General features: G+C 50.5%; 15 non-coding genes across 15 annotated transcripts; all 15 read right to left on the bottom strand.

The window, feature by feature from the left end:
- Positions 1 to 119: 119 nt before the first annotated feature.
- Positions 120 to 191, bottom strand: Trnae-uuc. Its single transcript has one exon. It is a non-coding gene; the product is annotated as a tRNA-Glu (tRNA).
- A 1,731-nt stretch (positions 192 to 1,922) lies between these two features.
- Positions 1,923 to 1,994, bottom strand: Trnae-uuc. The gene has a single exon. It is a non-coding gene; the product is annotated as a tRNA-Glu (tRNA).
- Positions 1,995 to 3,724: 1,730 nt separating this feature from the next.
- Positions 3,725 to 3,796, bottom strand: Trnae-uuc. Its single transcript has one exon. It is a non-coding gene; the product is annotated as a tRNA-Glu (tRNA).
- Positions 3,797 to 5,527: 1,731 nt separating this feature from the next.
- Positions 5,528 to 5,599, bottom strand: Trnae-uuc. Its single transcript has one exon. It is a non-coding gene; the product is annotated as a tRNA-Glu (tRNA).
- Positions 5,600 to 7,331: 1,732 nt separating this feature from the next.
- Trnae-uuc lies at positions 7,332 to 7,403 on the bottom strand. Its single transcript has one exon. It is a non-coding gene; the product is annotated as a tRNA-Glu (tRNA).
- Positions 7,404 to 9,135: 1,732 nt separating this feature from the next.
- Positions 9,136 to 9,207, bottom strand: Trnae-uuc. Its single transcript has one exon. It is a non-coding gene; the product is annotated as a tRNA-Glu (tRNA).
- Positions 9,208 to 10,937: 1,730 nt separating this feature from the next.
- Positions 10,938 to 11,009, bottom strand: Trnae-uuc. Its single transcript has one exon. It is a non-coding gene; the product is annotated as a tRNA-Glu (tRNA).
- A 1,731-nt stretch (positions 11,010 to 12,740) lies between these two features.
- Positions 12,741 to 12,812, bottom strand: Trnae-uuc. The gene has a single exon. It is a non-coding gene; the product is annotated as a tRNA-Glu (tRNA).
- Positions 12,813 to 14,541: 1,729 nt separating this feature from the next.
- Trnae-uuc lies at positions 14,542 to 14,613 on the bottom strand. The gene has a single exon. It is a non-coding gene; the product is annotated as a tRNA-Glu (tRNA).
- A 1,730-nt stretch (positions 14,614 to 16,343) lies between these two features.
- Trnae-uuc lies at positions 16,344 to 16,415 on the bottom strand. Its single transcript has one exon. It is a non-coding gene; the product is annotated as a tRNA-Glu (tRNA).
- Positions 16,416 to 18,145: 1,730 nt separating this feature from the next.
- On the bottom strand, positions 18,146 to 18,217 carry Trnae-uuc. The gene has a single exon. It is a non-coding gene; the product is annotated as a tRNA-Glu (tRNA).
- A 1,730-nt stretch (positions 18,218 to 19,947) lies between these two features.
- On the bottom strand, positions 19,948 to 20,019 carry Trnae-uuc. The gene has a single exon. It is a non-coding gene; the product is annotated as a tRNA-Glu (tRNA).
- A 1,731-nt stretch (positions 20,020 to 21,750) lies between these two features.
- Positions 21,751 to 21,822, bottom strand: Trnae-uuc. The gene has a single exon. It is a non-coding gene; the product is annotated as a tRNA-Glu (tRNA).
- Positions 21,823 to 23,556: 1,734 nt separating this feature from the next.
- Positions 23,557 to 23,628, bottom strand: Trnae-uuc. Its single transcript has one exon. It is a non-coding gene; the product is annotated as a tRNA-Glu (tRNA).
- A 1,729-nt stretch (positions 23,629 to 25,357) lies between these two features.
- On the bottom strand, positions 25,358 to 25,429 carry Trnae-uuc. Its single transcript has one exon. It is a non-coding gene; the product is annotated as a tRNA-Glu (tRNA).
- Between the last annotated feature and the right edge of the window lie 768 nt (positions 25,430 to 26,197).

The raw sequence follows: 26,197 nt of genomic DNA, 5'->3' as shown, positions 1-26,197 counted from the left end.
AGGATGTATCTCTTTTTCTTGACTTTCTCTCACCTTATACCTGGAACCCAGAGCAGCAGCTCCACGAAGACGAAAAACGGCCGTGAGAAGTTTTCTCATCTCAGCCCCGAAAATTCACGTTCAGGTACCGGGAATCGAACCCGGGCCTCCTGGGTGAAAGCCAGGTATCCTAGCCACTAAACCATACCGGACATACCTCAACGATCCACTACGTGTGTATGCGTCCAGAAATACTTCTCCTCCACGCAACTTTAGGGCCGAATGTGGCGCCAACGCTGAACTCTGTCCGCCACCACGATCCCGCTTACTCACTCCCAAAGCGCGCAAGTCATACTAGGCAAACATCGCTTTCAGTCTCGAGTGCAACTAGCAAAACTGTAATTAGTAATAACTGGAAACAAACACACGTTGACGCAAAGTAGCCTAGGTGGTAATAAACGGCAAATACGGCCTTACCTCGCAAAAGCTATGCTGTGCCTTTCACCGTCGTGGAGAGAAAATGAGATGGCTGAGTTGAGGATAGAACGTACGCCCTTAAGATAATGACACGCGCAGCCCACTGCGCCATCGAGGCATACAGGAATACTCGCCACCGCAGCCTCACTAAGAAGTTCTAATTTCAGAATTGTTTTCCCACCATGCCGTGCATGAAATGGTCGATTTCTCGGCGGAAGTCAATGCTGCGTCTAGTTACAGTGCATCGCCCTGGAAGCAACGTGGCACCGCGTTCCGATGTGCTGGAGGGCAGAGGGCCTGCAGCAGGGTCGCTTGAGCCTCTGGTGGCAGCAGGGGCGGCAACGCACCGCGACACAGGAAGAATGCAGCGCAATGCGGTGGTGGTGTAACGGTCAGCATGGTTTCTTCCCAAGCAGTTAATCCGGGTTCGATTCCTGGCGACCGCAGGAGGATTTGTCATTTTTGCGTAGCGCAATAGTATGTGTTCAAGACCATTCGATCCTCGAAATTGCCACGTGTCGCGGCACAGGTAGTATCTCCTCGTCTCCTGCCTCGTTCCAGCTAAGTGGATTGATTTCACTTCATCGTGTGTCGACTTGGCCCGACTTTGCTCGACTGCCGCTCGCTGCCGCTCGGCGGTGGGGCCGATATGACAGGAGAAGTACGACAATCGGCTGCGAGAAATAAGGTAATCAAGAGTACTTTTCCTTTTCAATACGAAAAGCTAAACTTTCATTTACAAATTTCGGAAATCTCACTGCTTCGCCACAGTGTTATCTACACATTTGAGAAATTATCTGTTGATTCGTACGGTTCTGTTATTGCCAAAGTCGTTCTTGCACTTTCCTTGCGCTCTTTTTGCAAACAGCCTAGTTAAATTTTGGATCATATGTTCGTTAACGTAATTTAAATTGCTTAGGGAGGCATCATAGCACGTCAACACTGTAGCACAAGAGGAGGAGGGGGGGGGGGGTTGAAATGAAAGGGTCCAATAGCACGCACAGTTCCCGGACGATCACCCATCCACTCACTAACCACGCAAACGTCTGCTTAACTTCATTAATCGAAAGTGAGCTGGCCGTTGGCAACCCCTTAGCGAAACGTTCAGACTTCTAGCTGGATGTGCACATCATTTAGAATCTGCCTGGCAGAGTCTCGCAGGAGACAGCATTTCCTATTAGGGGAGAAAATGGAATGGCCCGTGGAGGGATGGAACCCATGACCTACGCGTTACTAGCACGACGCTATAGCCCACTGAGCTAACGGGCAATGCAACACTGTCGCATCAGCAGTCCAAAACCGCAAAACCGTCTCCTCTCCCTTCAAAACGGCCACGCCATTAACGTGAGGATGTATCTCTTTTTCTTGACTTTCTCTCACCTTATACCTGGAACCCAGAGCAGCAGCTCCACGAAGACGAAAAACGGCCGTGAGAAGTTTTCTCATCTCAGCCCCGAAAATTCACGTTCAGGTACCGGGAATCGAACCCGGGCCTCCTGGGTGAAAGCCAGGTATCCTAGCCACTAAACCATACCGGACATACCTCAACGATCCACTACGTGTGTATGCGTCCAGAAATACTTCTCCTCCACGCAACTTTAGGGCCGAATGTGGCGCCAACGCTGAACTCTGTCCGCCACCACGATCCCGCTTACTCACTCCCAAAGCGCGCAAGTCATACTAGGCAAACATCGCTTTCAGTCTCGAGTGCAACTAGCAAAACTGTAATTAGTAATAACTGGAAACAAACACACGTTGACGCAAAGTAGCCTAGGTGGTAATAAACGGCAAATACGGCCTTACCTCGCAAAAGCTATGCTGTGCCTTTCACCGTCGTGGAGAGAAAATGAGATGGCTGAGTTGAGGATAGAACGTACGCCCTTAAGATAATGACACGCGCAGCCCACTGCGCCACCGAGGCATACAGGAATACTCGCCACCGCAGCCTCACTAAGAAGTTCTAATTTCAGAATTGTTTTCCCACCATGCCGTGCATGAAATGGTCGATTTCTCGGCGGAAGTCAATGCTGCGTCTAGTTACAGTGCATCGCCCTGGAAGCAACGTGGCACCGCGTTCCGATGTGCTGGAGGGCAGAGGGCCTGCAGCAGGGTCGCTTGAGCCTCTGGTGGCAGCAGGGGCGGCAACGCACCGCGACACAGGAAGAATGCAGCGCAATGCGGTGGTGGTGTAACGGTCAGCATGGTTTCTTCCCAAGCAGTTAATCCGGGTTCGATTCCTGGCGACCGCAGGAGGATTTGTCATTTTTGCGTAGCGCAATAGTATGTGTTCAAGACCATTCGATCCTCGAAATTGCCACGTGTCGCGGCACAGGTAGTATCTCCTCGTCTCCTGCCTCGTTCCAGCTAAGTGGATTGATTTCACTTCATCGTGTGTCGACTTGGCCCGACTTTGCTCGACTGCCGCTCGCTGCCGCTCGGCGGTGGGGCCGATATGACAGGAGAAGTACGACAATCGGCTGCGAGAAATAAGGTAATCAAGAGTACATTTCCTTTTCAATACGAAAAGCTAAACTTTCATTTACAAATTTCGGAAATCTCACTGCTTCGCCACAGTGTTATCTACACATTTGAGAAATTATCTGTTGATTCGTACGGTTCTGTTATTGCCAAAGTCGTTCTTGCACTTTCCTTGCGCTCTTTTTGCAAACAGCCTAGTTAAATTTTGGATCATATGTTCGTTAACGTAATTTAAATTGCTTAGGGAGGCATCATAGCACGTCAACACTGTAGCACAAGAGGAGGAGGGGGGGGGGGTTGAAATGAAAGGGTCCAATAGCACGCACAGTTCCCGGACGATCACCCATCCACTCACTAACCACGCAAACGTCTGCTTAACTTCATTAATCGAAAGTGAGCTGGCCGTTGTCAACCCCTTAGCGAAACGTTCAGACTTCTAGCTGGATGTGCACATCATTTAGAATCTGCCTGGCAGAGTCTCGCAGGAGACAGCATTTCCTATTAGGGGAGAAAATGGAATGGCCCGTGGAGGGATGGAACCCATGACCTACGCGTTACTAGCACGACGCTATAGCCCACTGAGCTAACGGGCAATGCAACACTGTCGCATCAGCAGTCCAAAACCGCAAAACCGTCTCCTCTCCCTTCAAAACGGCCACGCCATTAACGTGAGGATGTATCTCTTTTTCTTGACTTTCTCTCACCTTATACCTGGAACCCAGAGCAGCAGCTCCACGAAGACGAAAAACGGCCGTGAGAAGTTTTCTCATCTCAGCCCCGAAAATTCACGTTCAGGTACCGGGAATCGAACCCGGGCCTCCTGGGTGAAAGCCAGGTATCCTAGCCACTAAACCATACCGGACATACCTCAACGATCCACTACGTGTGTATGCGTCCAGAAATACTTCTCCTCCACGCAACTTTAGGGCCGAATGTGGCGCCAACGCTGAACTCTGTCCGCCACCACGATCCCGCTTACTCACTCCCAAAGCGCGCAAGTCATACTAGGCAAACATCGCTTTCAGTCTCGAGTGCAACTAGCAAAACTGTAATTAGTAATAACTGGAAACAAACACACGTTGACGCAAAGTAGCCTAGGTGGTAATAAACGGCAAATACGGCCTTACCTCGCAAAAGCTATGCTGTGCCTTTCACCGTCGTGGAGAGAAAATGAGATGGCTGAGTTGAGGATAGAACGTACGCCCTTAAGATAATGACACGCGCAGCCCACTGCGCCATCGAGGCATACAGGAATACTCGCCACCGCAGCCTCACTAAGAAGTTCTAATTTCAGAATTGTTTTCCCACCATGCCGTGCATGAAATGGTCGATTTCTCGGCGGAAGTCAATGCTGCGTCTAGTTACAGTGCATCGCCCTGGAAGCAACGTGGCACCGCGTTCCGATGTGCTGGAGGGCAGAGGGCCTGCAGCAGGGTCGCTTGAGCCTCTGGTGGCAGCAGGGGCGGCAACGCACCGCGACACAGGAAGAATGCAGCGCAATGCGGTGGTGGTGTAACGGTCAGCATGGTTTCTTCCCAAGCAGTTAATCCGGGTTCGATTCCTGGCGACCGCAGGAGGATTTGTCATTTTTGCGTAGCGCAATAGTATGTGTTCAAGACCATTCGATCCTCGAAATTGCCACGTGTCGCGGCACAGGTAGTATCTCCTCGTCTCCTGCCTCGTTCCAGCTAAGTGGATTGATTTCACTTCATCGTGTGTCGACTTGGCCCGACTTTGCTCGACTGCCGCTCGCTGCCGCTCGGCGGTGGGGCCGATATGACAGGAGAAGTACGACAATCGGCTGCGAGAAATAAGGTAATCAAGAGTACTTTTCCTTTTCAATACGAAAAGCTAAACTTTCATTTACAAATTTCGGAAATCTCACTGCTTCGCCACAGTGTTATCTACACATTTGAGAAATTATCTGTTGATTCGTACGGTTCTGTTATTGCCAAAGTCGTTCTTGCACTTTCCTTGCGCTCTTTTTGCAAACAGCCTAGTTAAATTTTGGATCATATGTTCGTTAACGTAATTTAAATTGCTTAGGGAGGCATCATAGCACGTCAACACTGTAGCACAAGAGGAGGAGGGGGGGGGGGGTTGAAATGAAAGGGTCCAATAGCACGCACAGTTCCCGGACGATCACCCATCCACTCACTAACCACGCAAACGTCTGCTTAACTTCATTAATCGAAAGTGAGCTGGCCGTTGGCAACCCCTTAGCGAAACGTTCAGACTTCTAGCTGGATGTGCACATCATTTAGAATCTGCCTGGCAGAGTCTCGCAGGAGACAGCATTTCCTATTAGGGGAGAAAATGGAATGGCCCGTGGAGGGATGGAACCCATGACCTACGCGTTACTAGCACGACGCTATAGCCCACTGAGCTAACGGGCAATGCAACACTGTCGCATCAGCAGTCCAAAACCGCAAAACCGTCTCCTCTCCCTTCAAAACGGCCACGCCATTAACGTGAGGATGTATCTCTTTTTCTTGACTTTCTCTCACCTTATACCTGGAACCCAGAGCAGCAGCTCCACGAAGACGAAAAACGGCCGTGAGAAGTTTTCTCATCTCAGCCCCGAAAATTCACGTTCAGGTACCGGGAATCGAACCCGGGCCTCCTGGGTGAAAGCCAGGTATCCTAGCCACTAAACCATACCGGACATACCTCAACGATCCACTACGTGTGTATGCGTCCAGAAATACTTCTCCTCCACGCAACTTTAGGGCCGAATGTGGCGCCAACGCTGAACTCTGTCCGCCACCACGATCCCGCTTACTCACTCCCAAAGCGCGCAAGTCATACTAGGCAAACATCGCTTTCAGTCTCGAGTGCAACTAGCAAAACTGTAATTAGTAATAACTGGAAACAAACACACGTTGACGCAAAGTAGCCTAGGTGGTAATAAACGGCAAATACGGCCTTACCTCGCAAAAGCTATGCTGTGCCTTTCACCGTCGTGGAGAGAAAATGAGATGGCTGAGTTGAGGATAGAACGTACGCCCTTAAGATAATGACACGCGCAGCCCACTGCGCCACCGAGGCATACAGGAATACTCGCCACCGCAGCCTCACTAAGAAGTTCTAATTTCAGAATTGTTTTCCCACCATGCCGTGCATGAAATGGTCGATTTCTCCTCGGAAGTCAATGCTGCGTCTAGTTACAGTGCATCGCCCTGGAAGCAACGTGGCACCGCGTTCCGATGTGCTGGAGGGCAGAGGGCCTGCAGCAGGGTCGCTTGAGCCTCTGGTGGCAGCAGGGGCGGCAACGCACCGCGACACAGGAAGAATGCAGCGCAATGCGGTGGTGGTGTAACGGTCAGCATGGTTTCTTCCCAAGCAGTTAATCCGGGTTCGATTCCTGGCGACCGCAGGAGGATTTGTCATTTTTGCGTAGCGCAATAGTATGTGTTCAAGACCATTCGATCCTCGAAATTGCCACGTGTCGCGGCACAGGTAGTATCTCCTCGTCTCCTGCCTCGTTCCAGCTAAGTGGATTGATTTCACTTCATCGTGTGTCGACTTGGCCCGACTTTGCTCGACTGCCGCTCGCTGCCGCTCGGCGGTGGGGCCGATATGACAGGAGAAGTACGACAATCGGCTGCGAGAAATAAGGTAATCAAGAGTACATTTCCTTTTCAATACGAAAAGCTAAACTTTCATTTACAAATTTCGGAAATCTCACTGCTTCGCCACAGTGTTATCTACACATTTGAGAAATTATCTGTTGATTCGTACGGTTCTGTTATTGCCAAAGTCGTTCTTGCACTTTCCTTGCGCTCTTTTTGCAAACAGCCTAGTTAAATTTTGGATCATATGTTCGTTAACGTAATTTAAATTGCTTAGGGAGGCATCATAGCACGTCAACACTGTAGCACAAGAGGAGGAGGGGGGGGGGGGGTTGAAATGAAAGGGTCCAATAGCACGCACAGTTCCCGGACGATCACCCATCCACTCACTAACCACGCAAACGTCTGCTTAACTTCATTAATCGAAAGTGAGCTGGCCGTTGTCAACCCCTTAGCGAAACGTTCAGACTTCTAGCTGGATGTGCACATCATTTAGAATCTGCCTGGCAGAGTCTCGCAGGAGACAGCATTTCCTATTAGGGGAGAAAATGGAATGGCCCGTGGAGGGATGGAACCCATGACCTACGCGTTACTAGCACGACGCTATAGCCCACTGAGCTAACGGGCAATGCAACACTGTCGCATCAGCAGTCCAAAACCGCAAAACCGTCTCCTCTCCCTTCAAAACGGCCACGCCATTAACGTGAGGATGTATCTCTTTTTCTTGACTTTCTCTCACCTTATACCTGGAACCCAGAGCAGCAGCTCCACGAAGACGAAAAACGGCCGTGAGAAGTTTTCTCATCTCAGCCCCGAAAATTCACGTTCAGGTACCGGGAATCGAACCCGGGCCTCCTGGGTGAAAGCCAGGTATCCTAGCCACTAAACCATACCGGACATACCTCAACGATCCACTACGTGTGTATGCGTCCAGAAATACTTCTCCTCCACGCAACTTTAGGGCCGAATGTGGCGCCAACGCTGAACTCTGTCCGCCACCACGATCCCGCTTACTCACTCCCAAAGCGCGCAAGTCATACTAGGCAAACATCGCTTTCAGTCTCGAGTGCAACTAGCAAAACTGTAATTAGTAATAACTGGAAACAAACACACGTTGACGCAAAGTAGCCTAGGTGGTAATAAACGGCAAATACGGCCTTACCTCGCAAAAGCTATGCTGTGCCTTTCACCGTCGTGGAGAGAAAATGAGATGGCTGAGTTGAGGATAGAACGTACGCCCTTAAGATAATGACACGCGCAGCCCACTGCGCCATCGAGGCATACAGGAATACTCGCCACCGCAGCCTCACTAAGAAGTTCTAATTTCAGAATTGTTTTCCCACCATGCCGTGCATGAAATGGTCGATTTCTCGGCGGAAGTCAATGCTGCGTCTAGTTACAGTGCATCGCCCTGGAAGCAACGTGGCACCGCGTTCCGATGTGCTGGAGGGCAGAGGGCCTGCAGCAGGGTCGCTTGAGCCTCTGGTGGCAGCAGGGGCGGCAACGCACCGCGACACAGGAAGAATGCAGCGCAATGCGGTGGTGGTGTAACGGTCAGCATGGTTTCTTCCCAAGCAGTTAATCCGGGTTCGATTCCTGGCGACCGCAGGAGGATTTGTCATTTTTGCGTAGCGCAATAGTATGTGTTCAAGACCATTCGATCCTCGAAATTGCCACGTGTCGCGGCACAGGTAGTATCTCCTCGTCTCCTGCCTCGTTCCAGCTAAGTGGATTGATTTCACTTCATCGTGTGTCGACTTGGCCCGACTTTGCTCGACTGCCGCTCGCTGCCGCTCGGCGGTGGGGCCGATATGACAGGAGAAGTACGACAATCGGCTGCGAGAAATAAGGTAATCAAGAGTACTTTTCCTTTTCAATACGAAAAGCTAAACTTTCATTTACAAATTTCGGAAATCTCACTGCTTCGCCACAGTGTTATCTACACATTTGAGAAATTATCTGTTGATTCGTACGGTTCTGTTATTGCCAAAGTCGTTCTTGCACTTTCCTTGCGCTCTTTTTGCAAACAGCCTAGTTAAATTTTGGATCATATGTTCGTTAACGTAATTTAAATTGCTTAGGGAGGCATCATAGCACGTCAACACTGTAGCACAAGAGGAGGAGGGGGGGGGGGGGTTGAAATGAAAGGGTCCAATAGCACGCACAGTTCCCGGACGATCACCCATCCACTCACTAACCACGCAAACGTCTGCTTAACTTCATTAATCGAAAGTGAGCTGGCCGTTGTCAACCCCTTAGCGAAACGTTCAGACTTCTAGCTGGATGTGCACATCATTTAGAATCTGCCTGGCAGAGTCTCGCAGGAGACAGCATTTCCTATTAGGGGAGAAAATGGAATGGCCCGTGGAGGGATGGAACCCATGACCTACGCGTTACTAGCACGACGCTATAGCCCACTGAGCTAACGGGCAATGCAACACTGTCGCATCAGCAGTCCAAAACCGCAAAACCGTCTCCTCTCCCTTCAAAACGGCCACGCCATTAACGTGAGGATGTATCTCTTTTTCTTGACTTTCTCTCACCTTATACCTGGAACCCAGAGCAGCAGCTCCACGAAGACGAAAAACGGCCGTGAGAAGTTTTCTCATCTCAGCCCCGAAAATTCACGTTCAGGTACCGGGAATCGAACCCGGGCCTCCTGGGTGAAAGCCAGGTATCCTAGCCACTAAACCATACCGGACATACCTCAACGATCCACTACGTGTGTATGCGTCCAGAAATACTTCTCCTCCACGCAACTTTAGGGCCGAATGTGGCGCCAACGCTGAACTCTGTCCGCCACCACGATCCCGCTTACTCACTCCCAAAGCGCGCAAGTCATACTAGGCAAACATCGCTTTCAGTCTCGAGTGCAACTAGCAAAACTGTAATTAGTAATAACTGGAAACAAACACACGTTGACGCAAAGTAGCCTAGGTGGTAATAAACGGCAAATACGGCCTTACCTCGCAAAAGCTATGCTGTGCCTTTCACCGTCGTGGAGAGAAAATGAGATGGCTGAGTTGAGGATAGAACGTACGCCCTTAAGATAATGACACGCGCAGCCCACTGCGCCACCGAGGCATACAGGAATACTCGCCACCGCAGCCTCACTAAGAAGTTCTAATTTCAGAATTGTTTTCCCACCATGCCGTGCATGAAATGGTCGATTTCTCCTCGGAAGTCAATGCTGCGTCTAGTTACAGTGCATCGCCCTGGAAGCAACGTGGCACCGCGTTCCGATGTGCTGGAGGGCAGAGGGCCTGCAGCAGGGTCGCTTGAGCCTCTGGTGGCAGCAGGGGCGGCAACGCACCGCGACACAGGAAGAATGCAGCGCAATGCGGTGGTGGTGTAACGGTCAGCATGGTTTCTTCCCAAGCAGTTAATCCGGGTTCGATTCCTGGCGACCGCAGGAGGATTTGTCATTTTTGCGTAGCGCAATAGTATGTGTTCAAGACCATTCGATCCTCGAAATTGCCACGTGTCGCGGCACAGGTAGTATCTCCTCGTCTCCTGCCTCGTTCCAGCTAAGTGGATTGATTTCACTTCATCGTGTGTCGACTTGGCCCGACTTTGCTCGACTGCCGCTCGCTGCCGCTCGGCGGTGGGGCCGATATGACAGGAGAAGTACGACAATCGGCTGCGAGAAATAAGGTAATCAAGAGTACATTTCCTTTTCAATACGAAAAGCTAAACTTTCATTTACAAATTTCGGAAATCTCACTGCTTCGCCACAGTGTTATCTACACATTTGAGAAATTATCTGTTGATTCGTACGGTTCTGTTATTGCCAAAGTCGTTCTTGCACTTTCCTTGCGCTCTTTTTGCAAACAGCCTAGTTAAATTTTGGATCATATGTTCGTTAACGTAATTTAAATTGCTTAGGGAGGCATCATAGCACGTCAACACTGTAGCACAAGAGGAGGAGGGGGGGGGGGTTGAAATGAAAGGGTCCAATAGCACGCACAGTTCCCGGACGATCACCCATCCACTCACTAACCACGCAAACGTCTGCTTAACTTCATTAATCGAAAGTGAGCTGGCCGTTGGCAACCCCTTAGCGAAACGTTCAGACTTCTAGCTGGATGTGCACATCATTTAGAATCTGCCTGGCAGAGTCTCGCAGGAGACAGCATTTCCTATTAGGGGAGAAAATGGAATGGCCCGTGGAGGGATGGAACCCATGACCTACGCGTTACTAGCACGACGCTATAGCCCACTGAGCTAACGGGCAATGCAACACTGTCGCATCAGCAGTCCAAAACCGCAAAACCGTCTCCTCTCCCTTCAAAACGGCCACGCCATTAACGTGAGGATGTATCTCTTTTTCTTGACTTTCTCTCACCTTATACCTGGAACCCAGAGCAGCAGCTCCACGAAGACGAAAAACGGCCGTGAGAAGTTTTCTCATCTCAGCCCCGAAAATTCACGTTCAGGTACCGGGAATCGAACCCGGGCCTCCTGGGTGAAAGCCAGGTATCCTAGCCACTAAACCATACCGGACATACCTCAACGATCCACTACGTGTGTATGCGTCCAGAAATACTTCTCCTCCACGCAACTTTAGGGCCGAATGTGGCGCCAACGCTGAACTCTGTCCGCCACCACGATCCCGCTTACTCACTCCCAAAGCGCGCAAGTCATACTAGGCAAACATCGCTTTCAGTCTCGAGTGCAACTAGCAAAACTGTAATTAGTAATAACTGGAAACAAACACACGTTGACGCAAAGTAGCCTAGGTGGTAATAAACGGCAAATACGGCCTTACCTCGCAAAAGCTATGCTGTGCCTTTCACCGTCGTGGAGAGAAAATGAGATGGCTGAGTTGAGGATAGAACGTACGCCCTTAAGATAATGACACGCGCAGCCCACTGCGCCATCGAGGCATACAGGAATACTCGCCACCGCAGCCTCACTAAGAAGTTCTAATTTCAGAATTGTTTTCCCACCATGCCGTGCATGAAATGGTCGATTTCTCGGCGGAAGTCAATGCTGCGTCTAGTTACAGTGCATCGCCCTGGAAGCAACGTGGCACCGCGTTCCGATGTGCTGGAGGGCAGAGGGCCTGCAGCAGGGTCGCTTGAGCCTCTGGTGGCAGCAGGGGCGGCAACGCACCGCGACACAGGAAGAATGCAGCGCAATGCGGTGGTGGTGTAACGGTCAGCATGGTTTCTTCCCAAGCAGTTAATCCGGGTTCGATTCCTGGCGACCGCAGGAGGATTTGTCATTTTTGCGTAGCGCAATAGTATGTGTTCAAGACCATTCGATCCTCGAAATTGCCACGTGTCGCGGCACAGGTAGTATCTCCTCGTCTCCTGCCTCGTTCCAGCTAAGTGGATTGATTTCACTTCATCGTGTGTCGACTTGGCCCGACTTTGCTCGACTGCCGCTCGCTGCCGCTCGGCGGTGGGGCCGATATGACAGGAGAAGTACGACAATCGGCTGCGAGAAATAAGGTAATCAAGAGTACTTTTCCTTTTCAATACGAAAAGCTAAACTTTCATTTACAAATTTCGGAAATCTCACTGCTTCGCCACAGTGTTATCTACACATTTGAGAAATTATCTGTTGATTCGTACGGTTCTGTTATTGCCAAAGTCGTTCTTGCACTTTCCTTGCGCTCTTTTTGCAAACAGCCTAGTTAAATTTTGGATCATATGTTCGTTAACGTAATTTAAATTGCTTAGGGAGGCATCATAGCACGTCAACACTGTAGCACAAGAGGAGGAGGGGGGGGGGGGTTGAAATGAAAGGGTCCAATAGCACGCACAGTTCCCGGACGATCACCCATCCACTCACTAACCACGCAAACGTCTGCTTAACTTCATTAATCGAAAGTGAGCTGGCCGTTGGCAACCCCTTAGCGAAACGTTCAGACTTCTAGCTGGATGTGCACATCATTTAGAATCTGCCTGGCAGAGTCTCGCAGGAGACAGCATTTCCTATTAGGGGAGAAAATGGAATGGCCCGTGGAGGGATGGAACCCATGACCTACGCGTTACTAGCACGACGCTATAGCCCACTGAGCTAACGGGCAATGCAACACTGTCGCATCAGCAGTCCAAAACCGCAAAACCGTCTCCTCTCCCTTCAAAACGGCCACGCCATTAACGTGAGGATGTATCTCTTTTTCTTGACTTTCTCTCACCTTATACCTGGAACCCAGAGCAGCAGCTCCACGAAGACGAAAAACGGCCGTGAGAAGTTTTCTCATCTCAGCCCCGAAAATTCACGTTCAGGTACCGGGAATCGAACCCGGGCCTCCTGGGTGAAAGCCAGGTATCCTAGCCACTAAACCATACCGGACATACCTCAACGATCCACTACGTGTGTATGCGTCCAGAAATACTTCTCCTCCACGCAACTTTAGGGCCGAATGTGGCGCCAACGCTGAACTCTGTCCGCCACCACGATCCCGCTTACTCACTCCCAAAGCGCGCAAGTCATACTAGGCAAACATCGCTTTCAGTCTCGAGTGCAACTAGCAAAACTGTAATTAGTAATAACTGGAAACAAACACACGTTGACGCAAAGTAGCCTAGGTGGTAATAAACGGCAAATACGGCCTTACCTCGCAAAAGCTATGCTGTGCCTTTCACCGTCGTGGAGAGAAAATGAGATGGCTGAGTTGAGGATAGAACGTACGCCCTTAAGATAATGACACGCGCAGCCCACTGCGCCACCGAGGCATACAGGAATACTCGCCACCGCAGCCTCACTAAGAAGTTCTAATTTCAGAATTGTTTTCCCACCATGCCGTGCATGAAATGGTCGATTTCTCGGCGGAAGTCAATGCTGCGTCTAGTTACAGTGCATCGCCCTGGAAGCAACGTGGCACCGCGTTCCGATGTGCTGGAGGGCAGAGGGCCTGCAGCAGGGTCGCTTGAGCCTCTGGTGGCAGCAGGGGCGGCAACGCACCGCGACACAGGAAGAATGCAGCGCAATGCGGTGGTGGTGTAACGGTCAGCATGGTTTCTTCCCAAGCAGTTAATCCGGGTTCGATTCCTGGCGACCGCAGGAGGATTTGTCATTTTTGCGTAGCGCAATAGTATGTGTTCAAGACCATTCGATCCTCGAAATTGCCACGTGTCGCGGCACAGGTAGTATCTCCTCGTCTCCTGCCTCGTTCCAGCTAAGTGGATTGATTTCACTTCATCGTGTGTCGACTTGGCCCGACTTTGCTCGACTGCCGCTCGCTGCCGCTCGGCGGTGGGGCCGATATGACAGGAGAAGTACGACAATCGGCTGCGAGAAATAAGGTAATCAAGAGTACTTTTCCTTTTCAATACGAAAAGCTAAACTTTCATTTACAAATTTCGGAAATCTCACTGCTTCGCCACAGTGTTATCTACACATTTGAGAAATTATCTGTTGATTCGTACGGTTCAGTTATTGCCAAAGTCGTTCTTGCACTTTCCTTGCGCTCTTTTTGCAAACAGCCTAGTTAAATTTTGGATCATATGTTCGTTAACGTAATTTAAATTGCTTAGGGAGGCATCATAGCACGTCAACACTGTAGCACAAGAGGAGGAGGGGGGGGGGTTGAAATGAAAGGGTCCAATAGCACGCACAGTTCCCGGACGATCACCCATCCACTCACTAACCACGCAAACGTCTGCTTAACTTCATTAATCGAAAGTGAGCTGGCCGTTGGCAACCCCTTAGCGAAACGTTCAGACTTCTAGCTGGATGTGCACATCATTTAGAATCTGCCTGGCAGAGTCTCGCAGGAGACAGCATTTCCTATTAGGGGAGAAAATGGAATGGCCCGTGGAGGGATGGAACCCATGACCTACGCGTTACTAGCACGACGCTATAGCCCACTGAGCTAACGGGCAATGCAACACTGTCGCATCAGCAGTCCAAAACCGCAAAACCGTCTCCTCTCCCTTCAAAACGGCCACGCCATTAACGTGAGGATGTATCTCTTTTTCTTGACTTTCTCTCACCTTATACCTGGAACCCAGAGCAGCAGCTCCACGAAGACGAAAAACGGCCGTGAGAAGTTTTCTCATCTCAGCCCCGAAAATTCACGTTCAGGTACCGGGAATCGAACCCGGGCCTCCTGGGTGAAAGCCAGGTATCCTAGCCACTAAACCATACCGGACATACCTCAACGATCCACTACGTGTGTATGCGTCCAGAAATACTTCTCCTCCACGCAACTTTAGGGCCGAATGTGGCGCCAACGCTGAACTCTGTCCGCCACCACGATCCCGCTTACTCACTCCCAAAGCGCGCAAGTCATACTAGGCAAACATCGCTTTCAGTCTCGAGTGCAACTAGCAAAACTGTAATTAGTAATAACTGGAAACAAACACACGTTGACGCAAAGTAGCCTAGGTGGTAATAAACGGCAAATACGGCCTTACCTCGCAAAAGCTATGCTGTGCCTTTCACCGTCGTGGAGAGAAAATGAGATGGCTGAGTTGAGGATAGAACGTACGCCCTTAAGATAATGACACGCGCAGCCCACTGCGCCACCGAGGCATACAGGAATACTCGCCACCGCAGCCTCACTAAGAAGTTCTAATTTCAGAATTGTTTTCCCACCATGCCGTGCATGAAATGGTCGATTTCTCGGCGGAAGTCAATGCTGCGTCTAGTTACAGTGCATCGCCCTGGAAGCAACGTGGCACCGCGTTCCGATGTGCTGGAGGGCAGAGGGCCTGCAGCAGGGTCGCTTGAGCCTCTGGTGGCAGCAGGGGCGGCAACGCACCGCGACACAGGAAGAATGCAGCGCAATGCGGTGGTGGTGTAACGGTCAGCATGGTTTCTTCCCAAGCAGTTAATCCGGGTTCGATTCCTGGCGACCGCAGGAGGATTTGTCATTTTTGCGTAGCGCAATAGTATGTGTTCAAGACCATTCGATCCTCGAAATTGCCACGTGTCGCGGCACAGGTAGTATCTCCTCGTCTCCTGCCTCGTTCCAGCTAAGTGGATTGATTTCACTTCATCGTGTGTCGACTTGGCCCGACTTTGCTCGACTGCCGCTCGCTGCCGCTCGGCGGTGGGGCCGATATGACAGGAGAAGTACGACAATCGGCTGCGAGAAATAAGGTAATCAAGAGTACATTTCCTTTTCAATACGAAAAGCTAAACTTTCATTTACAAATTTCGGAAATCTCACTGCTTCGCCACAGTGTTATCTACACATTTGAGAAATTATCTGTTGATTCGTACGGTTCTGTTATTGCCAAAGTCGTTCTTGCACTTTCCTTGCGCTCTTTTTGCAAACAGCCTAGTTAAATTTTGGATCATATGTTCGTTAACGTAATTTAAATTGCTTAGGGAGGCATCATAGCACGTCAACACTGTAGCACAAGAGGAGGAGGGGGGGGGGGTTGAAATGAAAGGGTCCAATAGCACGCACAGTTCCCGGACGATCACCCATCCACTCACTAACCACGCAAACGTCTGCTTAACTTCATTAATCGAAAGTGAGCTGGCCGTTGGCAACCCCTTAGCGAAACGTTCAGACTTCTAGCTGGATGTGCACATCATTTAGAATCTGCCTGGCAGAGTCTCGCAGGAGACAGCATTTCCTATTAGGGGAGAAAATGGAATGGCCCGTGGAGGGATGGAACCCATGACCTACGCGTTACTAGCACGACGCTATAGCCCACTGAGCTAACGGGCAATGCAACACTGTCGCATCAGCAGTCCAAAACCGCAAAACCGTCTCCTCTCCCTTCAAAACGGCCACGCCATTAACGTGAGGATGTATCTCTTTTTCTTGACTTTCTCTCACCTTATACCTGGAACCCAGAGCAGCAGCTCCACGAAGACGAAAAACGGCCGTGAGAAGTTTTCTCATCTCAGCCCCGAAAATTCACGTTCAGGTACCGGGAATCGAACCCGGGCCTCCTGGGTGAAAGCCAGGTATCCTAGCCACTAAACCATACCGGACATACCTCAACGATCCACTACGTGTGTATGCGTCCAGAAATACTTCTCCTCCACGCAACTTTAGGGCCGAATCTGGCGCCAACGCTGAACTCTGTCCGCCACCACGATCCCGCTTACTCACTCCCAAAGCGCGCAAGTCATACTAGGCAAACATCGCTTTCAGTCTCGAGTGCAACTAGCAAAACTGTAATTAGTAATAACTGGAAACAAACACACGTTGACGCAAAGTAGCCTAGGTGGTAATAAACGGCAAATACGGCCTTACCTCGCAAAAGCTATGCTGTGCCTTTCACCGTCGTGGAGAGAAAATGAGATGGCTGAGTTGAGGATAGAACGTACGCCCTTAAGATAATGACACGCGCAGCCCACTGCGCCATCGAGGCATACAGGAATACTCGCCACCGCAGCCTCACTAAGAAGTTCTAATTTCAGAATTGTTTTCCCACCATGCCGTGCATGAAATGGTCGATTTCTCGGCGGAAGTCAATGCTGCGTCTAGTTACAGTGCATCGCCCTGGAAGCAACGTGGCACCGCGTTCCGATGTGCTGGAGGGCAGAGGGCCTGCAGCAGGGTCGCTTGAGCCTCTGGTGGCAGCAGGGGCGGCAACGCACCGCGACACAGGAAGAATGCAGCGCAATGCGGTGGTGGTGTAACGGTCAGCATGGTTTCTTCCCAAGCAGTTAATCCGGGTTCGATTCCTGGCGACCGCAGGAGGATTTGTCATTTTTGCGTAGCGCAATAGTATGTGTTCAAGACCATTCGATCCTCGAAATTGCCACGTGTCGCGGCACAGGTAGTATCTCCTCGTCTCCTGCCTCGTTCCAGCTAAGTGGATTGATTTCACTTCATCGTGTGTCGACTTGGCCCGACTTTGCTCGACTGCCGCTCGCTGCCGCTCGGCGGTGGGGCCGATATGACAGGAGAAGTACGACAATCGGCTGCGAGAAATAAGGTAATCAAGAGTACTTTTCCTTTTCAATACGAAAAGCTAAACTTTCATTTACAAATTTCGGAAATCTCACTGCTTCGCCACAGTGTTATCTACACATTTGAGAAATTATCTGTTGATTCGTACGGTTCTGTTATTGCCAAAGTCGTTCTTGCACTTTCCTTGCGCTCTTTTTGCAAACAGCCTAGTTAAATTTTGGATCATATGTTCGTTAACGTAATTTAAATTGCTTAGGGAGGCATCATAGCACGTCAACACTGTAGCACAAGAGGAGGAGGGGGGGGGGGTTGAAATGAAAGGGTCCAATAGCACGCACAGTTCCCGGACGATCACCCATCCACTCACTAACCACGCAAACGTCTGCTTAACTTCATTAATCGAAAGTGAGCTGGCCGTTGGCAACCCCTTAGCGAAACGTTCAGACTTCTAGCTGGATGTGCACATCATTTAGAATCTGCCTGGCAGAGTCTCGCAGGAGACAGCATTTCCTATTAGGGGAGAAAATGGAATGGCCCGTGGAGGGATGGAACCCATGACCTACGCGTTACTAGCACGACGCTATAGCCCACTGAGCTAACGGGCAATGCAACACTGTCGCATCAGCAGTCCAAAACCGCAAAACCGTCTCCTCTCCCTTCAAAACGGCCACGCCATTAACGTGAGGATGTATCTCTTTTTCTTGACTTTCTCTCACCTTATACCTGGAACCCAGAGCAGCAGCTCCACGAAGACGAAAAACGGCCGTGAGAAGTTTTCTCATCTCAGCCCCGAAAATTCACGTTCAGGTACCGGGAATCGAACCCGGGCCTCCTGGGTGAAAGCCAGGTATCCTAGCCACTAAACCATACCGGACATACCTCAACGATCCACTACGTGTGTATGCGTCCAGAAATACTTCTCCTCCACGCAACTTTAGGGCCGAATGTGGCGCCAACGCTGAACTCTGTCCGCCACCACGATCCCGCTTACTCACTCCCAAAGCGCGCAAGTCATACTAGGCAAACATCGCTTTCAGTCTCGAGTGCAACTAGCAAAACTGTAATTAGTAATAACTGGAAACAAACACACGTTGACGCAAAGTAGCCTAGGTGGTAATAAACGGCAAATACGGCCTTACCTCGCAAAAGCTATGCTGTGCCTTTCACCGTCGTGGAGAGAAAATGAGATGGCTGAGTTGAGGATAGAACGTACGCCCTTAAGATAATGACACGCGCAGCCCACTGCGCCATCGAGGCATACAGGAATACTCGCCACCGCAGCCTCACTAAGAAGTTCTAATTTCAGAATTGTTTTCCCACCATGCCGTGCATGAAATGGTCGATTTCTCGGCGGAAGTCAATGCTGCGTCTAGTTACAGTGCATCGCCCTGGAAGCAACGTGGCACCGCGTTCCGATGTGCTGGAGGGCAGAGGGCCTGCAGCAGGGTCGCTTGAGCCTCTGGTGGCAGCAGGGGCGGCAACGCACCGCGACACAGGAAGAATGCAGCGCAATGCGGTGGTGGTGTAACGGTCAGCATGGTTTCTTCCCAAGCAGTTAATCCGGGTTCGATTCCTGGCGACCGCAGGAGGATTTGTCATTTTTGCGTAGCGCAATAGTATGTGTTCAAGACCATTCGATCCTCGAAATTGCCACGTGTCGCGGCACAGGTAGTATCTCCTCGTCTCCTGCCTCGTTCCAGCTAAGTGGATTGATTTCACTTCATCGTGTGTCGACTTGGCCCGACTTTGCTCGACTGCCGCTCGCTGCCGCTCGGCGGTGGGGCCGATATGACAGGAGAAGTACGACAATCGGCTGCGAGAAATAAGGTAATCAAGAGTACTTTTCCTTTTCAATACGAAAAGCTAAACTTTCATTTACAAATTTCGGAAATCTCACTGCTTCGCCACAGTGTTATCTACACATTTGAGAAATTATCTGTTGATTCGTACGGTTCTGTTATTGCCAAAGTCGTTCTTGCACTTTCCTTGCGCTCTTTTTGCAAACAGCCTAGTTAAATTTTGGATCATATGTTCGTTAACGTAATTTAAATTGCTTAGGGAGGCATCATAGCACGTCAACACTGTAGCACAAGAGGAGGAGGGGGGGGGGGTTGAAATGAAAGGGTCCAATAGCACGCACAGTTCCCGGACGATCACCCATCCACTCACTAACCACGCAAACGTCTGCTTAACTTCATTAATCGAAAGTGAGCTGGCCGTTGGCAACCCCTTAGCGAAACGTTCAGACTTCTAGCTGGATGTGCACATCATTTAGAATCTGCCTGGCAGAGTCTCGCAGGAGACAGCATTTCCTATTAGGGGAGAAAATGGAATGGCCCGTGGAGGGATGGAACCCATGACCTACGCGTTACTAGCACGACGCTATAGCCCACTGAGCTAACGGGCAATGCAACACTGTCGCATCAGCAGTCCAAAACCGCAAAACCGTCTCCTCTCCCTTCAAAACGGCCACGCCATTAACGTGAGGATGTATCTCTTTTTCTTGACTTTCTCTCACCTTATACCTGGAACCCAGAGCAGCAGCTCCACGAAGACGAAAAACGGCCGTGAGAAGTTTTCTCATCTCAGCCCCGAAAATTCACGTTCAGGTACCGGGAATCGAACCCGGGCCTCCTGGGTGAAAGCCAGGTATCCTAGCCACTAAACCATACCGGACATACCTCAACGATCCACTACGTGTGTATGCGTCCAGAAATACTTCTCCTCCACGCAACTTTAGGGCCGAATGTGGCGCCAACGCTGAACTCTGTCCGCCACCACGATCCCGCTTACTCACTCCCAAAGCGCGCAAGTCATACTAGGCAAACATCGCTTTCAGTCTCGAGTGCAACTAGCAAAACTGTAATTAGTAATAACTGGAAACAAACACACGTTGACGCAAAGTAGCCTAGGTGGTAATAAACGGCAAATACGGCCTTACCTCGCAAAAGCTATGCTGTGCCTTTCACCGTCGTGGAGAGAAAATGAGATGGCTGAGTTGAGGATAGAACGTACGCCCTTAAGATAATGACACGCGCAGCCCACTGCGCCATCGAGGCATACAGGAATACTCGCCACCGCAGCCTCACTAAGAAGTTCTAATTTCAGAATTGTTTTCCCACCATGCCGTGCATGAAATGGTCGATTTCTCGGCGGAAGTCAATGCTGCGTCTAGTTACAGTGCATCGCCCTGGAAGCAACGTGGCACCGCGTTCCGATGTGCTGGAGGGCAGAGGGCCTGCAGCAGGGTCGCTTGAGCCTCTGGTGGCAGCAGGGGCGGCAACGCACCGCGACACAGGAAGAATGCAGCGCAATGCGGTGGTGGTGTAACGGTCAGCATGGTTTCTTCCCAAGCAGTTAATCCGGGTTCGATTCCTGGCGACCGCAGGAGGATTTGTCATTTTTGCGTAGCGCAATAGTATGTGTTCAAGACCATTCGATCCTCGAAATTGCCACGTGTCGCGGCACAGGTAGTATCTCCTCGTCTCCTGCCTCGTTCCAGCTAAGTGGATTGATTTCACTTCATCGTGTGTCGACTTGGCCCGACTTTGCTCGACTGCCGCTCGCTGCCGCTCGGCGGTGGGGCCGATATGACAGGAGAAGTACGACAATCGGCTGCGAGAAATAAGGTAATCAAGAGTACTTTTCCTTTTCAATACGAAAAGCTAAACTTTCATTTACAAATTTCGGAAATCTCACTGCTTCGCCACAGTGTTATCTACACATTTGAGAAATTATCTGTTGATTCGTACGGTTCTGTTATTGCCAAAGTCGTTCTTGCACTTTCCTTGCGCTCTTTTTGCAAACAGCCTAGTTAAATTTTGGATCATATGTTCGTTAACGTAATTTAAATTGCTTAGGGAGGCATCATAGCACGTCAACACTGTAGCACAAGAGGAGGAGGGGGGGGGGGGTTGAAATGAAAGGGTCCAATAGCACGCACAGTTCCCGGACGATCACCCATCCACTCACTAACCACGCAAACGTCTGCTTAACTTCATTAATCGAAAGTGAGCTGGCCGTTGGCAACCCCTTAGCGAAACGTTCAGACTTCTAGCTGGATGTGCACATCATTTAGAATCTGCCTGGCAGAGTCTCGCAGGAGACAGCATTTCCTATTAGGGGAGAAAATGGAATGGCCCGTGGAGGGATGGAACCCATGACCTACGCGTTACTAGCACGACGCTATAGCCCACTGAGCTAACGGGCAATGCAACACTGTCGCATCAGCAGTCCAAAACCGCAAAACCGTCTCCTCTCCCTTCAAAACGGCCACGCCATTAACGTGAGGATGTATCTCTTTTTCTTGACTTTCTCTCACCTTATACCTGGAACCCAGAGCAGCAGCTCCACGAAGACGAAAAACGGCCGTGAGAAGTTTTCTCATCTCAGCCCCGAAAATTCACGTTCAGGTACCGGGAATCGAACCCGGGCCTCCTGGGTGAAAGCCAGGTATCCTAGCCACTAAACCATACCGGACATACCTCAACGATCCACTACGTGTGTATGCGTCCAGAAATACTTCTCCTCCACGCAACTTTAGGGCCGAATGTGGCGCCAACGCTGAACTCTGTCCGCCACCACGATCCCGCTTACTCACTCCCAAAGCGCGCAAGTCATACTAGGCAAACATCGCTTTCAGTCTCGAGTGCAACTAGCAAAACTGTAATTAGTAATAACTGGAAACAAACACACGTTGACGCAAAGTAGCCTAGGTGGTAATAAACGGCAAATACGGCCTTACCTCGCAAAAGCTATGCTGTGCCTTTCACCGTCGTGGAGAGAAAATGAGATGGCTGAGTTGAGGATAGAACGTACGCCCTTAAGATAATGACACGCGCAGCCCACTGCGCCACCGAGGCATACAGGAATACTCGCCACCGCAGCCTCACTAAGAAGTTCTAATTTCAGAATTGTTTTCCCACCATGCCGTGCATGAAATGGTCGATTTCTCGGCGGAAGTCAATGCTGCGTCTAGTTACAGTGCATCGCCCTGGAAGCAACGTGGCACCGCGTTCCGATGTGCTGGAGGGCAGAGGGCCTGCAGCAGGGTCGCTTGAGCCTCTGGTGGCAGCAGGGGCGGCAACGCACCGCGACACAGGAAGAATGCAGCGCAATGCGGTGGTGGTGTAACGGTCAGCATGGTTTCTTCCCAAGCAGTTAATCCGGGTTCGATTCCTGGCGACCGCAGGAGGATTTGTCATTTTTGCGTAGCGCAATAGTATGTGTTCAAGACCATTCGATCCTCGAAATTGCCACGTGTCGCGGCACAGGTAGTATCTCCTCGTCTCCTGCCTCGTTCCAGCTAAGTGGATTGATTTCACTTCATCGTGTGTCGACTTGGCCCGACTTTGCTCGACTGCCGCTCGCTGCCGCTCGGCGGTGGGGCCGATATGACAGGAGAAGTACGACAATCGGCTGCGAGAAATAAGGTAATCAAGAGTACATTTCCTTTTCAATACGAAAAGCTAAACTTTCATTTACAAATTTCGGAAATCTCACTGCTTCGCCACAGTGTTATCTACACATTTGAGAAATTATCTGTTGATTCGTACGGTTCTGTTATTGCCAAAGTCGTTCTTGCACTTTCCTTGCGCTCTTTTTGCAAACAGCCTAGTTAAATTTTGGATCATATGTTCGTTAACGTAATTTAAATTGCTTAGGGAGGCATCATAGCACGTCAACACTGTAGCACAAGAGGAGGAGGGGGGGGGGGGGGGTTGAAATGAAAGGGTCCAATAGCACGCACAGTTCCCGGACGATCACCCATCCACTCACTAACCACGCAAACGTCTGCTTAACTTCATTAATCGAAAGTGAGCTGGCCGTTGTCAACCCCTTAGCGAAACGTTCAGACTTCTAGCTGGATGTGCACATCATTTAGAATCTGCCTGGCAGAGTCTCGCAGGAGACAGCATTTCCTATTAGGGGAGAAAATGGAATGGCCCGTGGAGGGATGGAACCCATGACCTACGCGTTACTAGCACGACGCTATAGCCCACTGAGCTAACGGGCAATGCAACACTGTCGCATCAGCAGTCCAAAACCGCAAAACCGTCTCCTCTCCCTTCAAAACGGCCACGCCATTAACGTGAGGATGTATCTCTTTTTCTTGACTTTCTCTCACCTTATACCTGGAACCCAGAGCAGCAGCTCCACGAAGACGAAAAACGGCCGTGAGAAGTTTTCTCATCTCAGCCCCGAAAATTCACGTTCAGGTACCGGGAATCGAACCCGGGCCTCCTGGGTGAAAGCCAGGTATCCTAGCCACTAAACCATACCGGACATACCTCAACGATCCACTACGTGTGTATGCGTCCAGAAATACTTCTCCTCCACGCAACTTTAGGGCCGAATCTGGCGCCAACGCTGAACTCTGTCCGCCACCACGATCCCGCTTACTCACTCCCAAAGCGCGCAAGTCATACTAGGCAAACATCGCTTTCAGTCTCGAGTGCAACTAGCAAAACTGTAATTAGTAATAACTGGAAACAAACACACGTTGACGCAAAGTAGCCTAGGTGGTAATAAACGGCAAATACGGCCTTACCTCGCAAAAGCTATGCTGTGCCTTTCACCGTCGTGGAGAGAAAATGAGATGGCTGAGTTGAGGATAGAACGTACGCTCTTAAGATAATGACACGCGCAGCCCACTGCGCCACCGAGGCATACAGGAATACTCGCCACCGCAGCCTCACTAAGAAGTTCTAATTTCAGAATTGTTTTCCCACCATGCCGTGCATGAAATGGTCGATTTCTCGGCGGAAGTCAATGCTGCGTCTAGTTACAGTGCATCGCCCTGGAAGCAACGTGGCACCGCGTTCCGATGTGCTGGAGGGCAGAGGGCCTGCAGCAGGGTCGCTTGAGCCTCTGGTGGCAGCAGGGGCGGCAACGCACCGCGACACAGGAAGAATGCAGCGCAATGCGGTGGTGGTGTAACGGTCAGCATGGTTTCTTCCCAAGCAGTTAATCCGGGTTCGATTCCTGGCGACCGCAGGAGGATTTGTCATTTTTGCGTAGCGCAATAGTATGTGTTCAAGACCATTCGATCCTCGAAATTGCCACGTGTCGCGGCACAGGTAGTATCTCCTCGTCTCCTGCCTCGTTCCAGCTAAGTGGATTGATTTCACTTCATCGTGTGTCGACTTGGCCCGACTTTGCTCGACTGCCGCTCGCTGCCGCTCGGCGGTGGGGCCGATATGACAGGAGAAGTACGACAATCGGCTGCGAGAAATAAGGTAATCAAGAGTACTTTTCCTTTTCAATACGAAAAGCTAAACTTTCATTTACAAATTTCGGAAATCTCACTGCTTCGCCACAGTGTTATCTACACATTTGAGAAATTATCTGTTGATTCGTACGGTTCTGTTATTGCCAAAGTCGTTCTTGCACTTTCCTTGCGCTCTTTTTGCAAACAGCCTAGTTAAATTTTGGATCATATGTTCGTTAACGTAATTTAAATTGCTTAGGGAGGCATCATAGCACGTCAACACTGTAGCACAAGAGGAGGAGGGGGGGGGGTTGAAATGAAAGGGTCCAATAGCACGCACAGTTCCCGGACGATCACCCATCCACTCACTAACCACGCAAACGTCTGCTTAACTTCATTAATCGAAAGTGAGCTGGCCGTTGGCAACCCCTTAGCGAAACGTTCAGACTTCTAGCTGGATGTGCACATCATTTAGAATCTGCCTGGCAGAGTCTCGCAGGAGACAGCATTTCCTATTAGGGGAGAAAATGGAATGGCCCGTGGAGGGATGGAACCCATGACCTACGCGTTACTAGCACGACGCTATAGCCCACTGAGCTAACGGGCAATGCAACACTGTCGCATCAGCAGTCCAAAACCGCAAAACCGTCTCCTCTCCCTTCAAAACGGCCACGCCATTAACGTGAGGATGTATCTCTTTTTCTTGACTTTCTCTCACCTTATACCTGGAACCCAGAGCAGCAGCTCCACGAAGACGAAAAACGGCCGTGAGAAGTTTTCTCATCTCAGCCCCGAAAATTCACGTTCAGGTACCGGGAATCGAACCCGGGCCTCCTGGGTGAAAGCCAGGTATCCTAGCCACTAAACCATACCGGACATACCTCAACGATCCACTACGTGTGTATGCGTCCAGAAATACTTCTCCTCCACGCAACTTTAGGGCCGAATGTGGCGCCAACGCTGAACTCTGTCCGCCACCACGATCCCGCTTACTCACTCCCAAAGCGCGCAAGTCATACTAGGCAAACATCGCTTTCAGTCTCGAGTGCAACTAGCAAAACTGTAATTAGTAATAACTGGAAACAAACACACGTTGACGCAAAGTAGCCTAGGTGGTAATAAACGGCAAATACGGCCTTACCTCGCAAAAGCTATGCTGTGCCTTTCACCGTCGTGGAGAGAAAATGAGATGGCTGAGTTGAGGATAGAACGTACGCCCTTAAGATAATGACACGCGCAGCCCACTGCGCCACCGAGGCATACAGGAATACTCGCCACCGCAGCCTCACTAAGAAGTTCTAATTTCAGAATTGTTTTCCCACCATGCCGTGCATGAAATGGTCGATTTCTCGGCGGAAGTCAATGCTGCGTCTAGTTACAGTGCATCGCCCTGGAAGCAACGTGGCACCGCGTTCCGATGTGCTGGAGGGCAGAGGGCCTGCAGCAGGGTCGCTTGAGCCTCTGGTGGCAGCAGGGGCGGCAACGCACCGCGACACAGGAAGAATGCAGCGCAATGCGGTGGTGGTGTAACGGTCAGCATGGTTTCTTCCCAAGCAGTTAATCCGGGTTCGATTCCTGGCGACCGCAGGAGGATTTGTCATTTTTGCGTAGCGCAATAGTATGTGTTCAAGACCATTCGATCCT

This window comes from Schistocerca piceifrons, chromosome 8, assembly GCF_021461385.2.
Source record: "Schistocerca piceifrons isolate TAMUIC-IGC-003096 chromosome 8, iqSchPice1.1, whole genome shotgun sequence".
Lineage (NCBI taxonomy): Eukaryota > Metazoa > Arthropoda > Insecta > Orthoptera > Acrididae > Schistocerca > Schistocerca piceifrons.
This window is presented reverse-complemented; position numbering and strand designations above follow the sequence as displayed.